Source organism: Macrotis lagotis, chromosome 1, assembly GCF_037893015.1.
Source record: "Macrotis lagotis isolate mMagLag1 chromosome 1, bilby.v1.9.chrom.fasta, whole genome shotgun sequence".
NCBI lineage: Eukaryota > Metazoa > Chordata > Mammalia > Peramelemorphia > Peramelidae > Macrotis > Macrotis lagotis.
The window spans coordinates 455,754,631-455,768,438 of record NC_133658.1 but is presented as its reverse complement, the minus strand read 5'-3'; the positions used below and the strand labels follow the sequence as shown (position 1 = coordinate 455,768,438).

The window sequence follows — 13,808 nt, the reverse complement described above, 5'->3', positions numbered from 1 at the left end:
ACAACACAAAGTCTGGAAAAGAGTAAGTGCTCGATTGATTGATACTCAATACTTGTGAGACCTTAGGCAAGTCATAAAATCTCACCCCTCTCCCTTATTTTAAGTAAGGTACTGCTTACCTCATTTGTAAAATGAGAGAATAGAAATAAATGATCTCTAAGAAATATTTTAGCTCCTCTAACCTTTCAGCACTGCACTGGCTTCTAAAATCTTTCAAAGGTCACTGGGATCCAGGCCAAATGATTTGGAATTTCAATAATAAGGGGATGCTGGAAACCTATATGAAGAAGATGGTTGACCCTGACTCCAAATTCCTTTTCCCTCATCTTGTGTGTGTGTGTGTGTGTGTGTGTGTGTGTGTGTGTGTGTATCTTTTCCCTCCCTCATGATCTGTGCTCTCCCTCATTTCTCTTCTGTATCATACATTTTTTTCCTTTTTTTTTTTTAAACTCTCAACATTAATGTATAAATAAATTTTGGTTGATCTGTTATTGTTTTTTTCCCCAGTGGGTGCTCTCTTACTATCTTCTGTCCAATCCTGAGTATAATAATATGACTAATACTTATATAATACCAATCAGGAGCCAGGTACTATGCTAAGTACCTCATAAATATTATCTCATTTGATCCTCACAGCAACTCATCAAGGAAGATGCTGTTATTAGCTCATTTTACAATTGAGGAAACTGAGAGGTCTCATTTAACAGAGGCTAAATGACTTGCCAAGGTCACTCAGCTAAGTGTGTCTGAGGCTAGATTTAAAAGCAGATCTTCCCTTCAGGTCTAGTGTTCTAGCCCCTGCTCTACCTAGCTGCCTCTTTCAGCTCTCAGTAGCCAGTTGTGTTCTATCCCTTTCAGTCAAAAGATCCTTCTTTTTGGCAGTTACACAGTCCTGCCTTTCTCAGCTATACTATACAATAACAGGTAATCATCATCATGAGACATAGTATTCTCTCTCCCTAATTTTACCAGGTCACCTCATCCTCCCCTCCAGGGCCTTTGCCAAGAGAAATTAAGAAGCTTCTCAAGAAGGGTCATGTTTCTTCTCTCCAGGCTACTTCTAATGTCCCACCGTCTGGAGGGACTAAAGAATGTGTGTTCTAATAGGGACACACACCAATAAGTGCTAAGATGCCTTGAAGCCTGTGCCTAATCCCTCCCGCTCAGCTCATTTGCTTCATGGTAGAATAGGACAAGAGAGCAAGATGAAATTTGAAGAAAATTGTATTAAGGCCACCTTTCCAAGATATTTAACAATTTGGGAGTAATGCCATAAATCAGTCAGTAATTGGGCACTATATAGTATATAGACAGAGAATTGGTTTTAGACTCCAACTTAAAAAAATGGGTTTGAATTTCTATCTCAACAGTCCTTAGCTGAGTAACCACTGGAAAATTGCTAAAATCATTTAAACTATCCTAGCCTCAATTTCCTCATCTGTAAAATGAGGCTAAGTAACCCTTTGTATATCAGCCACCCAGAGGCTTAAATGACAAGCTACATAAAATGTTTGACAATTTTATGAAGTATTTAACCAAGTACCATACATATGACAATTATCATCAATAAAATTGGAAGGAATCATGGAATGTAGAATATTTGAGCTTGAAGGGACATGAGAGACCATTTTGTTCTCATGGGATTGGTTGGAAACACTTTTTACATCATAAAGCACTAAACATTATCATTTTAATAATATAATTATCATGACTATTTTTCTCTTCCTGCTTTATCCAAGGAAATAATATCACAAGATTTCAGCTTATAATAGTCCTATGAAGACAAAGAGGTATCATGGAGTTGTGGATAAAGGTAAGTGGGCTTGTAGTCAAGAAGATCTGAGTTTGAATCTTACCTCTGAGGACAGTTGTGGGCCATGCTCAAGACACAAATATGGTCCTGTTTTCTCATCTGTTCAATAGGGATAATAGTTCCTCCTATACCTTCCTCACAGGGTCATTGTGGTGAGGCATGAATTAAATAATGTAGGTTAAAAGTGTTCTATCAGCCTTAAAGTTATTATAATCAGCATTGCAGCAGCAGTAGCAGCAATGCTAGAAGGCATCATTGGGCTTAAGGCATCATGTTAGGGCTTAAGAAGACTTTAATTATTTCCTTATTTTACAGATGAGGGGTATGTTGAATAGCAAGGGTGGTCTTGGGAAAAATAAGGGACAATAATTTTTACTAGGGTGGGGGGAATTATGAAGGGACCAAAAAACTGTAGGAGAGATGTTTTTGTAAAGTGTCATGCTATATAATTGGGAGCTGCTATCATAATTCTTATAAATTCCCTTGAAAAGCAACATCAAAGATCCAGCAGATAGAATCTCCTCCACCCAATCAATCAACAAATATTTAAAGGCCAGCTATGCTGTAGGTCTTGGAACGATATGTATAAAATAAGTTCTGGGCAGTGTGGGAGGGGATGTAAATAGGAGGAAGAACTCTTCCTCAAGAAGAAAAGCCCAGTCATTGTGGTCTTCCAAGGAACTTCCTTACCACAGAGGAGTTTATCAACCAGAAAATGGTGTGAGTTTTTTTTGGCCAAACAAATTCATGAGACCATCTCCTGAAGAGTGAGCATGTGTGTGTGCGTGTGTGTGTACACATGCATATGTGAGTGAGAGAGAATGAGAGAGTATAGAGACGGAGACGGACAAGAGACAGACACACGGACAGAAAGACACAGAAAGAGAAAGACAGAGACACAGATACACAGTCACACACTCTCATATACAAGAAAGATTGACAGAGAAAGACAGAGAGAAATTTTGTTCTGGTGAAAGAACTCACTCCAAAGAAATCACAGATCTTTAGAAATACTGATGTTATTTTCAACACCTCCTTCATCTGCTATTTCCCCAATCACCCAGCTTCCTAAATCAAAATAATTCCTAGGATCATATATTAAGCACTGGAAGGGACCTAAGAAGTCATCTAGTCATAGGACCTGCAAGCCACAGTGTCAGAAGCAAAATTTGAAAGCAGATCCTTTGACTCCAAAACCAGTACTCTTTCCACTATACTGTATGCTTCCTCTCATATCAACCCAGTATCCCAAAACTAGACCAGTTTGCTATCATAGTCCCCTGCACCATTTGTGCTTCAGCACCTACATGACTCCATCAAGGTTGACCTTCTGCTCCATCTAAGATGGGTAGGTAGAGATAGATTACAATTTACATTCCTGTGGGGATCATCTAAATGCATAAAAACATGGAAACATTTCTACCTCATTCCTAGAGATTATTCCAGCCTGTCCTCCCTCTGTCCCTTGGATTATACAGACATCATAGAGTGAGGCTGGCTTCTAGTTGTATGAAAGCCTTTCCTAGGAGTCCAGTTTGGCCAGATGATGATCCTACTCAATGCCCCCCTGAATTCCCTTCTCTGATCCATTTCACAAAGCTGTCTCTCTAAGATGACTGTCCCAATGAGACTTCCACTCCAATCTGTCGTTTCCCTTTCCTTCTCATTCTTCCATCTTCCTTTTCTCCTTTCATCCAATGGTTAACTCCTCTTCATGGAGATGCAGCTTCTCTTTTGACTTCTTTTCTTCATATATAACCTGATTAAAGGACTTCCATTATTTCAGCCTATATTCTGGGCTCTGGCCTGCACTCCATTACACACCCTCTATAGTGGATTTTCATGAAATTTAAATGACAAAAGCAGAACACTGATGTCATCTCTCCCTTAAACTACACCCTTGAAATTCTTTCCAATTGGAAAAACTGGCTTATCCTAGCTTGAGTAGCTTCTCTGCCTGTATACAAGGGCTGTTTGTTAAGAGGCAATGGAAGCCAGCCGAGGTGTGCACTTGTATCTTGGTCTAAATTTGTACCTAGGCTCCCCTCCTCAGAGGGTGTATTTGCTCAGAAGGCATGGGTTAGGTCAAGACTTGCCAACATGGGCTGGTTCCAGTCTCCTGGGTAACCCCAACTATCTTTGTTCTTCCCGTCCCAGCAGGGAACTCCTATTAATGCTGCAGAGTAAAAAAAAGGAAAAATGTTGCCCCCTGCCCCTGCCCCAGCCCTGGATAGTTTCTTGCCTCACACAGCTCTGCCTTTGCCTTGTATTGCTAGGAGTTTGGGGCAAGTGGTTTTCCCTAACTAGGGACCAATATACGCTGCTTAACACATAAAGAGGGCTTAATAAATGCTTACCATCTATAAGAAGGGGATAATGATATCAGCATCACCCACTCTGAAGGAACTATGTGGATCAAATGAAATACTGGGCATAACAGCAATATGGTTTTAAGAATGACTTTGGGCCTTGGGCAAGCCACTTAACCCCATTGCCTTGCTAAAAAAAAAGAATGACTTTGGGCAAATAAGTCATTTTGACTATTATAAATGCCCAAGGTAACTATAAAGGACATATGAAGAAAGAAGCTATCTGCATCCAGAGAAAGAACTGATAAATAGAATTATATATAGAATAATTTTATATATATATATATATATTTATACCAATTTCTGTATAATGACAGCCATTTCTAGGGAGGGGGTGGAAAGAAGGAAAAAAGAAAAGAAATGTACATGGTAACTTTATTATGTATTTAAAATGTAAGGCAAGTTATGAATGACAAATTTGGGCAATAATCTTTTTGTTGTGCTATGTTGAAGAAGTGCTTGTTTTGTTCCATGAATTAAGAATAAAATAAATTTAAAAAAAAGAAATACTGAATGTAAGGCACTTTGTAAGCATTATATAAATGGGTAGTTTGAGAGTACAAAACAAAAAAGTATAACTTTACATCTGTTAAATGAAGGGGGTTAAACTAGAAGATATTTAAAGCTTCAAAGCTTCATTGTATAATTTTGGACAAATTCCTTCTGCCATTTATTTTTCCATCTGTAAAGTGGTCAATGGACCCCATGATCTCTAAGATCTCTTCAAATTCTAAAATCTAGAATGTGGACAGACCTTTTTCCTTTTCTGGGATTCCATCTGTAAAATGAGGAAACTGAACTAGATGATGTCTTACTTTCTAATCAGCTCCAAATTTCATGATTTCACTGTGAGAGCTTAAAAAAATTTCTTATCCTCCTTTGGTTGCAGGTAACCCCTCTTAAAAAGAACTAAACTATATGATATCCAAAGACCTGTCTAGGGAATAACTAGATGGCTAGTAGATAGTGGATAGTTCACCAGCCCTGGAGTCAGGAGGACCTGAGTTCAAATGTGGTCTCCGACACTTGATACTTGCTTGCTATGTGACCTTGAGCAAGTCATTTAGCCTCATTGTTTTGCCAAAAACAATTCAAAGGCCTATCTAGTTCATCATATTCTGAGCTCTAGGTATGATCCTATTGTTCACCTATTTGATGGCCTACCTTTTTACAGTTTGAACAGAGCTAATTCTTTGGTAAAACAAATGTTCTGTATCCTGAATCATCTGTGCAATGATTCTTAGTTAGATATAAATCTTCTCTAATAGCTAACAATTAGATAGAGATATAAAGTTTTCTATATTCAATATATATATACACACACACACATTATTTCATTTGAGACTTACAATAACCTGTGCTATTTTTGTCTCTATTTTACAGATGTAGACACTAAGGGTAATGAGTGAGGAGCTTAATGTGTTGTCCAAGGTCACACAGCTGACTTCTTGTCTACAATTCTAGGCAATATGCTGCCTTTAAATAATAACAATTGCCATTTAATTTATTCTTCTAGAGATATCATCTCATTTGCATTTTCCAACACCCCTATGAGATAGGTTCCAGAGGTATGATTAAATGGTTCTATGATCACATAGCATGTAAGTGTAGGAGGTAGAATTTGAACTTTGGTGCACCTAACTCAAAATCTAGTAATCTAACTACCACACTACATTGCCTCTAAGGGGGAGGGGGAAAAGCTAATATGGAAATTAAATTCCTTATTAAGTCTTGATTGTATTCACGTGATAGACAGATAGATTAGTTAGATGGATAGATGGAAGAATCGATGACAGGTGGATAGGTGGATGGATGAATGGATTCATTATGTCAATATGTGAGTTATCTCAATTGAATGTAAGCTCTTTGAGGCAGAAACTCTTTGTTTTTTGTCATTGTTCACCCCATGCTTAGTACAGTGCCTTGTCCAAAGTAAGTTACTGTTCTATCTAATCTATTGTACTAATTATGGGTAGAAAATATTCAACCCCAGATCTCTTCACTCTAAAAATCACTTTCTCTCTGATTCTGTACACTACTGTCAGTTATTTTCTTTGATAGAGAGAGATGAGATTGGACCTTTAATTCCATTGGTCTAGGGAACTCTCAGTGAGGAAACTCCCTCTCCTAAGGCAAACCACAACTGTCTGAGAAACTGAGAGGTTATATGACTTATCTACCATCATTCAGTCAGCAGGATATTCTTGGTTTCATTCTTGATTTTCTTTATCCACCACTCCATGCTGCCAGATTCATCTCCTGAAAATACCATTTTTCATTTTATCATCTCCCTCTTTTTATTTTCTGAACTTCAATATCATGTCCAGCACAGGTGTTTTCCGTCCCTGACTCCAACTCCAGCTTTTCAATTCCCTTATATGTGTTGTCCTTTCCCATTAGAATGGCAGCTCTTGGGGGCTTTCTTTTAGCTCAGGACAGAGCTTTGTAGGCTATTTACAGTTAGTGGACAAGACATGGATGAAGAGAATCAGCAATGGATCCTGAAGTTAAATAAGAAGGAGGAAAAGCAAGAAAAAGTCATGAAATCCAGAAAGAAAAGGATATCTAGGAGGATAAAGTAGTCATCAACATCAAATGCCACAGAAAAGTCAGAAAGGACATTGAGCAAGGAAAAAAATTAGTAATTAAGAAATCATTGCTTACTTTGGCAAGAGCAGTTACAATTGAGTGAAACAAGGTAATAGAGGGTTTAGAAAGCAGTGAGGAGAGGAAGAGGCACTATTCAGTGCCTATTCATTTTTTCACGGAGAATTAGTCTTGGTAGGTTCTAGTGAAGGTTTCTTAAGGATGTAGGAGAGTTGCTTCTACAAATAATGAACAGTAAATGGCAGAAAACACTACCCTAGGACTGTGGAGTCATAGTCCAAAGTAGCTTCTTCATTTGGGGCTGAGGTAAGAAGGTAATAAAGGCAGAAGACAAATTAGTGGTTTCCTGTCACCAAGCTGGACCATCCAGTCAAGGGCATGAAGACCAAGTCCCTAGAGGAGATCTATCTTATGTCCCTTCCTATTAAGGCTGACACTAATAGATGTAGTTTTGAAGATCATTCTTATTTAGAAAAATACTAAAAGTTAGTGAACATATAAGGTTTGTGTCTTCAGTGTCATTGGTAACTATTACAACAATATTGGGCTGGATGTTTAGTGCTTCAGGAAAGTAACTCTGTCACTCCATTCAAGCTGTCCATCATTCCTATGTGGTGTGACTCCTGGGGAAGATTGGAAAACCCCAAAGAGTGCCCTGCAAGATCACTGAGAATTGTGGATTAGTCATGACACACCTGATCTCTGCCCCTTAGAGATAATTGGCCCCATCTCACTCCTAGATTAAGAAGCTACTGATGATGACTAGAACTGATAACTACTATACCTCTTCTAGGGGAGGAACTGACACTGAGCACCTTGCAAAAAACTACCTTTGTTGCCACCTCCAAACCTTTAACCACTTGTAGTTTGAGTTAAATAGAAAAAGCTTGTGTTCACTAAAGTTCCCTAGTAGGAATTCAACAACAATCTTGTTTTTTGGTCTCTTCACAACTTCTACTCATTACTGTTAGTTCTTCCTTCTGAGGTCAAGCAGAACAAATCTAAATCTTGTCATAAGACAGTCCTTTTAAACAGCTTCTTTAAAACAACTATGATGCCCCCCCACAAAGTATTTTCTTTTCTAAGTTAAACATCTGAAATTCCTTTAACTGATTCTGACCACCCTTTTCAAGCTTCTCTAGATAGCTTCCATTTTATCAATGTCTATTCCCCCAGAGTGAACCTAAATAACCTATTTTGGGTCTGAAAGAGAAATTATAATGTTCTTACTCATAGATGTAATCCAATGTTGCATTTGCTTTTTTGCCTGCTCTATTATATTATTATCTCATATTGAACTTGTGGTCCCTAGATCTTTTTCAGATATTCTGTTCTCTATCCTGTTCTTGGGAATTTTGTTTTTTAAAATCCAAGGAGAAGACTCTGTATTTATCAATTTATCACTCAGTTCTCTAGCTTTAAATATCCTTTGGCAAACTGGCTATCTCTTGTGGTTAGCCATTTCTCCTAGGTTTGTACAATATGCAAATATGATAATCATGAGAGCTGTGACTTCAGAAAAGTAACACCAATGCCAGTGGAACCATGGCACTTGCATTCTTATATCCTAGTCCTTGAGGAAGCAAGGAAGTGTTATCTTCCTGAGTTCACTTATGACTTCGGACACTTAGTAGCTGTATGACCCTTGACAAGTCACTTAATCCTATTTGCCTCAGTTTCTTCATGAGTTGGAGAAGGACATAGCAAATGACTTTCAGTATCTTTGCATAGAAAACCCCAATGGGATCAGAAAGAGTCGAGCAGGAATGAACAAAGACAAAATCCCATTCTCTGATGTGCTTCATAAGAGAATTAGAAATGACACTAAAGAAAAATATAAACTTTATTCAAATACACATAAAAGGATGTCTTTGCTAGCAATGACAAAATTTTTAGACTAGTGGAGTGATTTTCAAGACATCTTGAAAGAGGGGAGGACACCATACACTTGTAAAAAAAATCATCATACTTTTTACCCAAAAAAGGGCAAACAAGAAAATATCAACAACTACTTTCAAGATAAAATGCCAATTTTGTGTCTTCAATGATGTAAAATGTCATCTACTTTTCCACTTCTACAGTATCTTCATGAAAGTAATTTAGATAGACATCAATGGCATCCTTGATGAAAATTTGAGAAGGGAATGAACAGACTTTTACAAATAACATTCACAAGCACACAACTTTACAATCACACATTGATGGAAAGGTGTAGAGATTTCAAGATTGTCACAGTGATTGTTAAATGACATGCAGTGTTGTTTATCATGCATTATTTAATTGCATGTAAGAGTGACAGGATATGTGTAAACAAGCTCCCACTGATCCAGTGTCCATCTATGTTAAAAGGGTAATCACTTGTGTGAATGAACCATTCATGAAACAAGGTATAATTGTGCATATATATAGCCTCATTTGCCAGGTCTGATTGCAAATTGTGTTTGAGGCTGAGAGAACTTAAATAAGCCTTAGCAAACCACCATGCTCATCTAGCATCTTCAGTATCAAATTTCTCAGTGCTCATCTTGCTTAAGTATTTATTTCTGGAACTTGTATACCTTTTCTCTCCCATGAGTTTTTTCTACCCCCTCTCCAAGCTCATAATAAATAAAGATCAGTGCTCATAATAAAGATCAGTGCTCCTTGAGAGCAAGTACAAATTTTTTTTCTGGCACATAGTAAACCCTTAAAGGGGCAATACTTCTCAAATCTTGTCTTGTGCCACTGTCAAGTTATGACAGTAAAGAATTTGTTGAGGAGCTCTGTTTATTCTTTTTGCCTTAAGTCTGTCCACTATATCTTTTACTCATTTGCGAAAAATTTTTTTAAACACAAATTTATGACAGGACTTCTCCCTGCCACTCCAAATTCAATAAACTCCAATGGATTCCTATTATGCTCAAGATAAAAATTCTCCATTTGGTTTTTAAGGTGGCTAGCTGGCACAGTAGATAAAGAAGAGGGCCTAGAGTCAGGAAGAACTGAGTTCAAATGCAGCTTCAAACACTTATTAATTGTGTGACCTTAAATAAATCCCTTAACCTGTTTGCCTCAGTTTCCTCATCCATAAAATGGAGATAAAAATAGCATCTATGTTCCAGGGTCCTTGTGAAGATCAAATGAGATATTTGCCCAATGTTTAGCATAGTATTTGGAAAATAGGAGATGCTGTTTAAATACTAATTCTCTTTTTTTTTCTCTTAAGGTCTTTTACAACCTGACTCCTTCTTACCTTTACAATCTTCCTTATACTTTACTGTTTTGAATGTCTTCATGATCCAGTGACAGTAGTTTTCTTGCTGTTGTTCACACACATCTATCAGCTCTGCGTCTTTTCATTTTCCATGCCTGGAATGCTCTCCTTCCTCACCTTCGCCTCCTGCCTTGTCTAGTTTCATTCAACACTAAACTCAAACAGAAGATAATGGAATAGAGGGAAGAATACAATTACTCATCATAATTGTAAATATGAATGATAGGCAGCTAGGTGGTGCAGTGGACAGAGCACTGGCCTTGGAGTCAGGAGGACAGGAGTTTGAATCCAGCCTCAGGCACTAGCCACTTACTAGCTGTGTGAACTTGGACAATTCAATAACCTTGATTACCTGGCATCCTGGGCCATCTCCAGTAGTCCTGATTTATATCTGGTCACTGGACCCAGATGGCTCTGGATGAGAAAGTGAGGCTGGTGACTTAGCATAGCCTCCCGTCACTCAAATCCAATTCATGTGCTTATCATAGTTTCACTTCCCTAATGCCAATGGTCTTTGAAAATGAAGGACAAACATTATAAATGTGAATGAGATGAATTCACCCATTAAATGGTAGCAGATAGCAGAATGTATTAGAAACCAGAATCCATCATGTTATTTAAAAGAAACACATTTGGAACAGAAAGACACACACAAGAGTTGAAATAAGGGACTAGTTCAGAATCTTTTATGCTTCAACTGAGTTTTTAAAAAAAGACAAATGTAAAAAAACATGATTTCAAGACAAAGCAAAAGCCCCCCAAAATAGATCTTAGTAAGTAAAAGGGACAATCAAGACAAACAAGTTTTCCTAAAAAGTGCCATAGACAATGAAGTAATATCAATACAAAATGTGTGTGTGTGTGTGTGTGTGTGTGTGTGTGTGTGTGTGTGTGTGTATTACCCCCAGGGCATATAAATTCTTAAAGAAACAAAACATACAGTGAAAACTGGACGAAAAGCAGGCAACTAGGAGGAAATTTTTATATCAAATTTCTCTGAAAAAAAAGCTTTTATTTTTCAAAAATAGTGGGAACTGAGTCAAATTTATAAAAATAAGAACCATTCTCTAATTAATAAATTGTCAAAGTATGTGAATAGGCAGTTTCAGAAGACATCAAAGATATAAATAGTCATGTAAAGATGCTCTAAAGCACTATTGATTAGGGAAATGCAAATTAAAACTACTCTAAGGTAACCAGTTCATACCTATCAAATTGGCTAGTGTGACAGAAAAGAAAAAGGACAAATACTGGAGGAAATATGGAAAAGTGAGAAGAATGATGCATTGTTGGTGGAGTTTTAAACTGATCCGACTATTCTAGAAAACAATTTGTAGTTATGCCCAAAGGGCTTTAAAACAGTACATATATTTTGACTTAGCAATACTGACTCTCTATACCAAAGACATTTTTTAAAAAAAGGAAAAGGATCTACTTGTACAAAGAAATTTGTACAAAGCAGCTCCCTTTGTAGAGGCAAAGAATAGGAAATTGAGAGATTACCTATCAACTGAGAATTGGCCAAAGAAAGTTATTATTGTAAATGATTATGATGGAACACTATTGTGCTATAAGAAATTATAGCAGAATGCTTTCAGAAATACCTATGAATACTTATATGAACTGATACTGAATGAAGTGAGGCAAAATAGTAAATGACTGCATATAGTAATAGCAAGAACTCATGACGAACAATGTTATTCACTTTCTGAGAGAAGGACCTAATGAACTCTGAAAGCAATTAAAGTACAATTTTTTCACTTTATCTTTCTTGCCTTTTGTTCAATATAGCAAATGCAGAGATAGGTTTTACATGACTTTACATGTGTAACTGACATCATATTTCTTGCCTTCTCAAGGAGGAGAGACCGTAGAGGAGAGAATTTGGAATTTAAAAATTCTAATGAATGTCAAATATAAACTTTTTAAAGATGGCTAAGCTCAATCTCATTTTTACTGCTAGAGCTCATTCCTTCGGAAATTTCTCTTTACTTGTGCATTGTATATGTCTACTATGAAAATTTCTCCATAATTTGAATCTGAGCTCCTTAAGAGCAAGTATAAATATTTTTTCTGGCATATAATAAACCCTTAACATGTGTTGAATGAATGACTGACTCAAGAAAACCACTGATGAATCAATCATATTTCCCATTTGTTGTGAAGAGATGTTGGTTTAGAGGTCTAGAATGAAACATCTTCAACCATGCCCAATATGTGAATTTGTTTTGACCATATTAACTTGTTGCAAGGGAAAGCTTTTATTTTTCTTTTATGGGAAAAGGGGAGATTTTGGAAAGGTAGTTATAGTGATATTTAAAAAGGGAGAAAAGTATATCAATGAATCATTTTAAAATTAAACAGAAAAAACAAAAGGAAATTCTAATGGAGATAGAGAAAAGGAGGATAGTATTAGAACTACCAAGTTAAATTGGAATTATTTTTTAAAAGCCCTCCATTATAAAGGCTTACACTTTTCATGTACAATTAGCTTTTTTGTTTTTATATTGAAAAGTTCATGTTTATTAAGGATTAAGTTCATAAAAATGGCTAAACATGTCTTTGTTATACTTGACAAATTTATGTGGTACTTATACTTCTTAAAGCACTGTTCCCACAACACCCTGTGAAATCTTATGTAAATACTGTTATTCCTAACTACAGAAAGTAAAATAGAGGCTCAGAGCTACAAACTGATTTGTGCTCAATCACATAGTTAATGACAGAACTTAGATGCATACTAAGGTGAATCCTAAGATGGACACTAAGGTGTCCTTTCTAAGTTGCTATATATGAATGTGAAATGTTAATGGACACAGACTTTTTTTGGAACAGACGGCTGATGAGTAAAAAGGAATAGTATCAGTATTTACAGAACTGGAAGCATATGTCTGCTATGGAACGTTAGGTTGTTGCTTGTCCTTCATTCTTTTTTTTTTTAGGTTTTTTCAAGGCAATGGAGTTAAGTGGCTTGCCCAAGGCCACACAGCTAAGTAATTATTAAGTGTCTGAGACCAGATTTGAAACCAGGTACTCCTGACTCCAGGGCCGGTGCTTTATCCACTACGTCATCTAGCCGCCCCTGTCCTTCATTCTTAAAGAGGGCCATGACATCAGGAAGGTGATGCCATGACTTACATGGATTTAAGTAAGGGAGGGCTGTGTAAAGTCACCAGCCTTCCTTTCTCCTCTGGAGTCATCTGGGTCCATGGGCCAGATATGCATCAGGATGACTGGAGATAGTTCCAAATGCAGATGTGTATTCTTCAAAAGGAGAGAAGGTTAGCACTCCCCTTGGTTAAGGATGGAAGAGATACTAGTGACCCTTTCAACACATATATGGTTAAGCTACCTACTCTGTGGCACTTAACCAGGCTATAACTCCCTAAATAGAAGAGATGGGGTCATGGGAATAGTCTTCGTCTGATTGTAGAAACCCAGTCTTAGACAAACATGAGGACTATGATGGAAAAAATTCTGACAGTAATCAGAGCTTGTCTGCCCAAGGTCATACAGTGTGTGTGTGTGTGTGTGTGTGTGGCAAAAGGCAGTTCCAACCTTCAAGGAACTCACAATCTAAAGAATCTTGCTATGTCTTCCCCACTTTGTCCTACTGAAAGTGACTTCTGGAACTCAGATGGAACAATTTTACTTTTACCTTAATTAAATTATATTGGTTACTTTAATCACCTTCAAATTTATCACTTCCATGATTATGAACTCTGAAATTATCTTAACTGATTACAATCTATTGTCATTCTACCCT

General features: G+C 37.1%; 1 protein-coding gene and 1 non-coding gene across 5 annotated transcripts in view; one reads left to right on the top strand and one right to left on the bottom strand.

The window, feature by feature from the left end:
- TIFAB (TIFA inhibitor) overlaps positions 1–13,808 on the bottom strand; it is a 112,514-nt gene that overhangs the window by 74,717 nt on the left and 23,989 nt on the right. For 2 of the 4 annotated variants that reach the window (XM_074213511.1, XM_074213512.1), the window contains exon 2: positions 10,022–10,193. The exons of the other annotated variants lie outside the window; for them this stretch is intronic. The gene's annotated coding sequence lies outside the window, so the exon portion shown is untranslated. The remainder of the gene's footprint in view (positions 1–10,021; positions 10,194–13,808) is intronic. 4 annotated transcript variants of the gene reach the window in all.
- Positions 13,302–13,424, top strand: LOC141510759 (U6atac minor spliceosomal RNA). The gene has a single exon (XR_012475171.1). It is a non-coding gene; the product is annotated as a U6atac minor spliceosomal RNA (small nuclear RNA).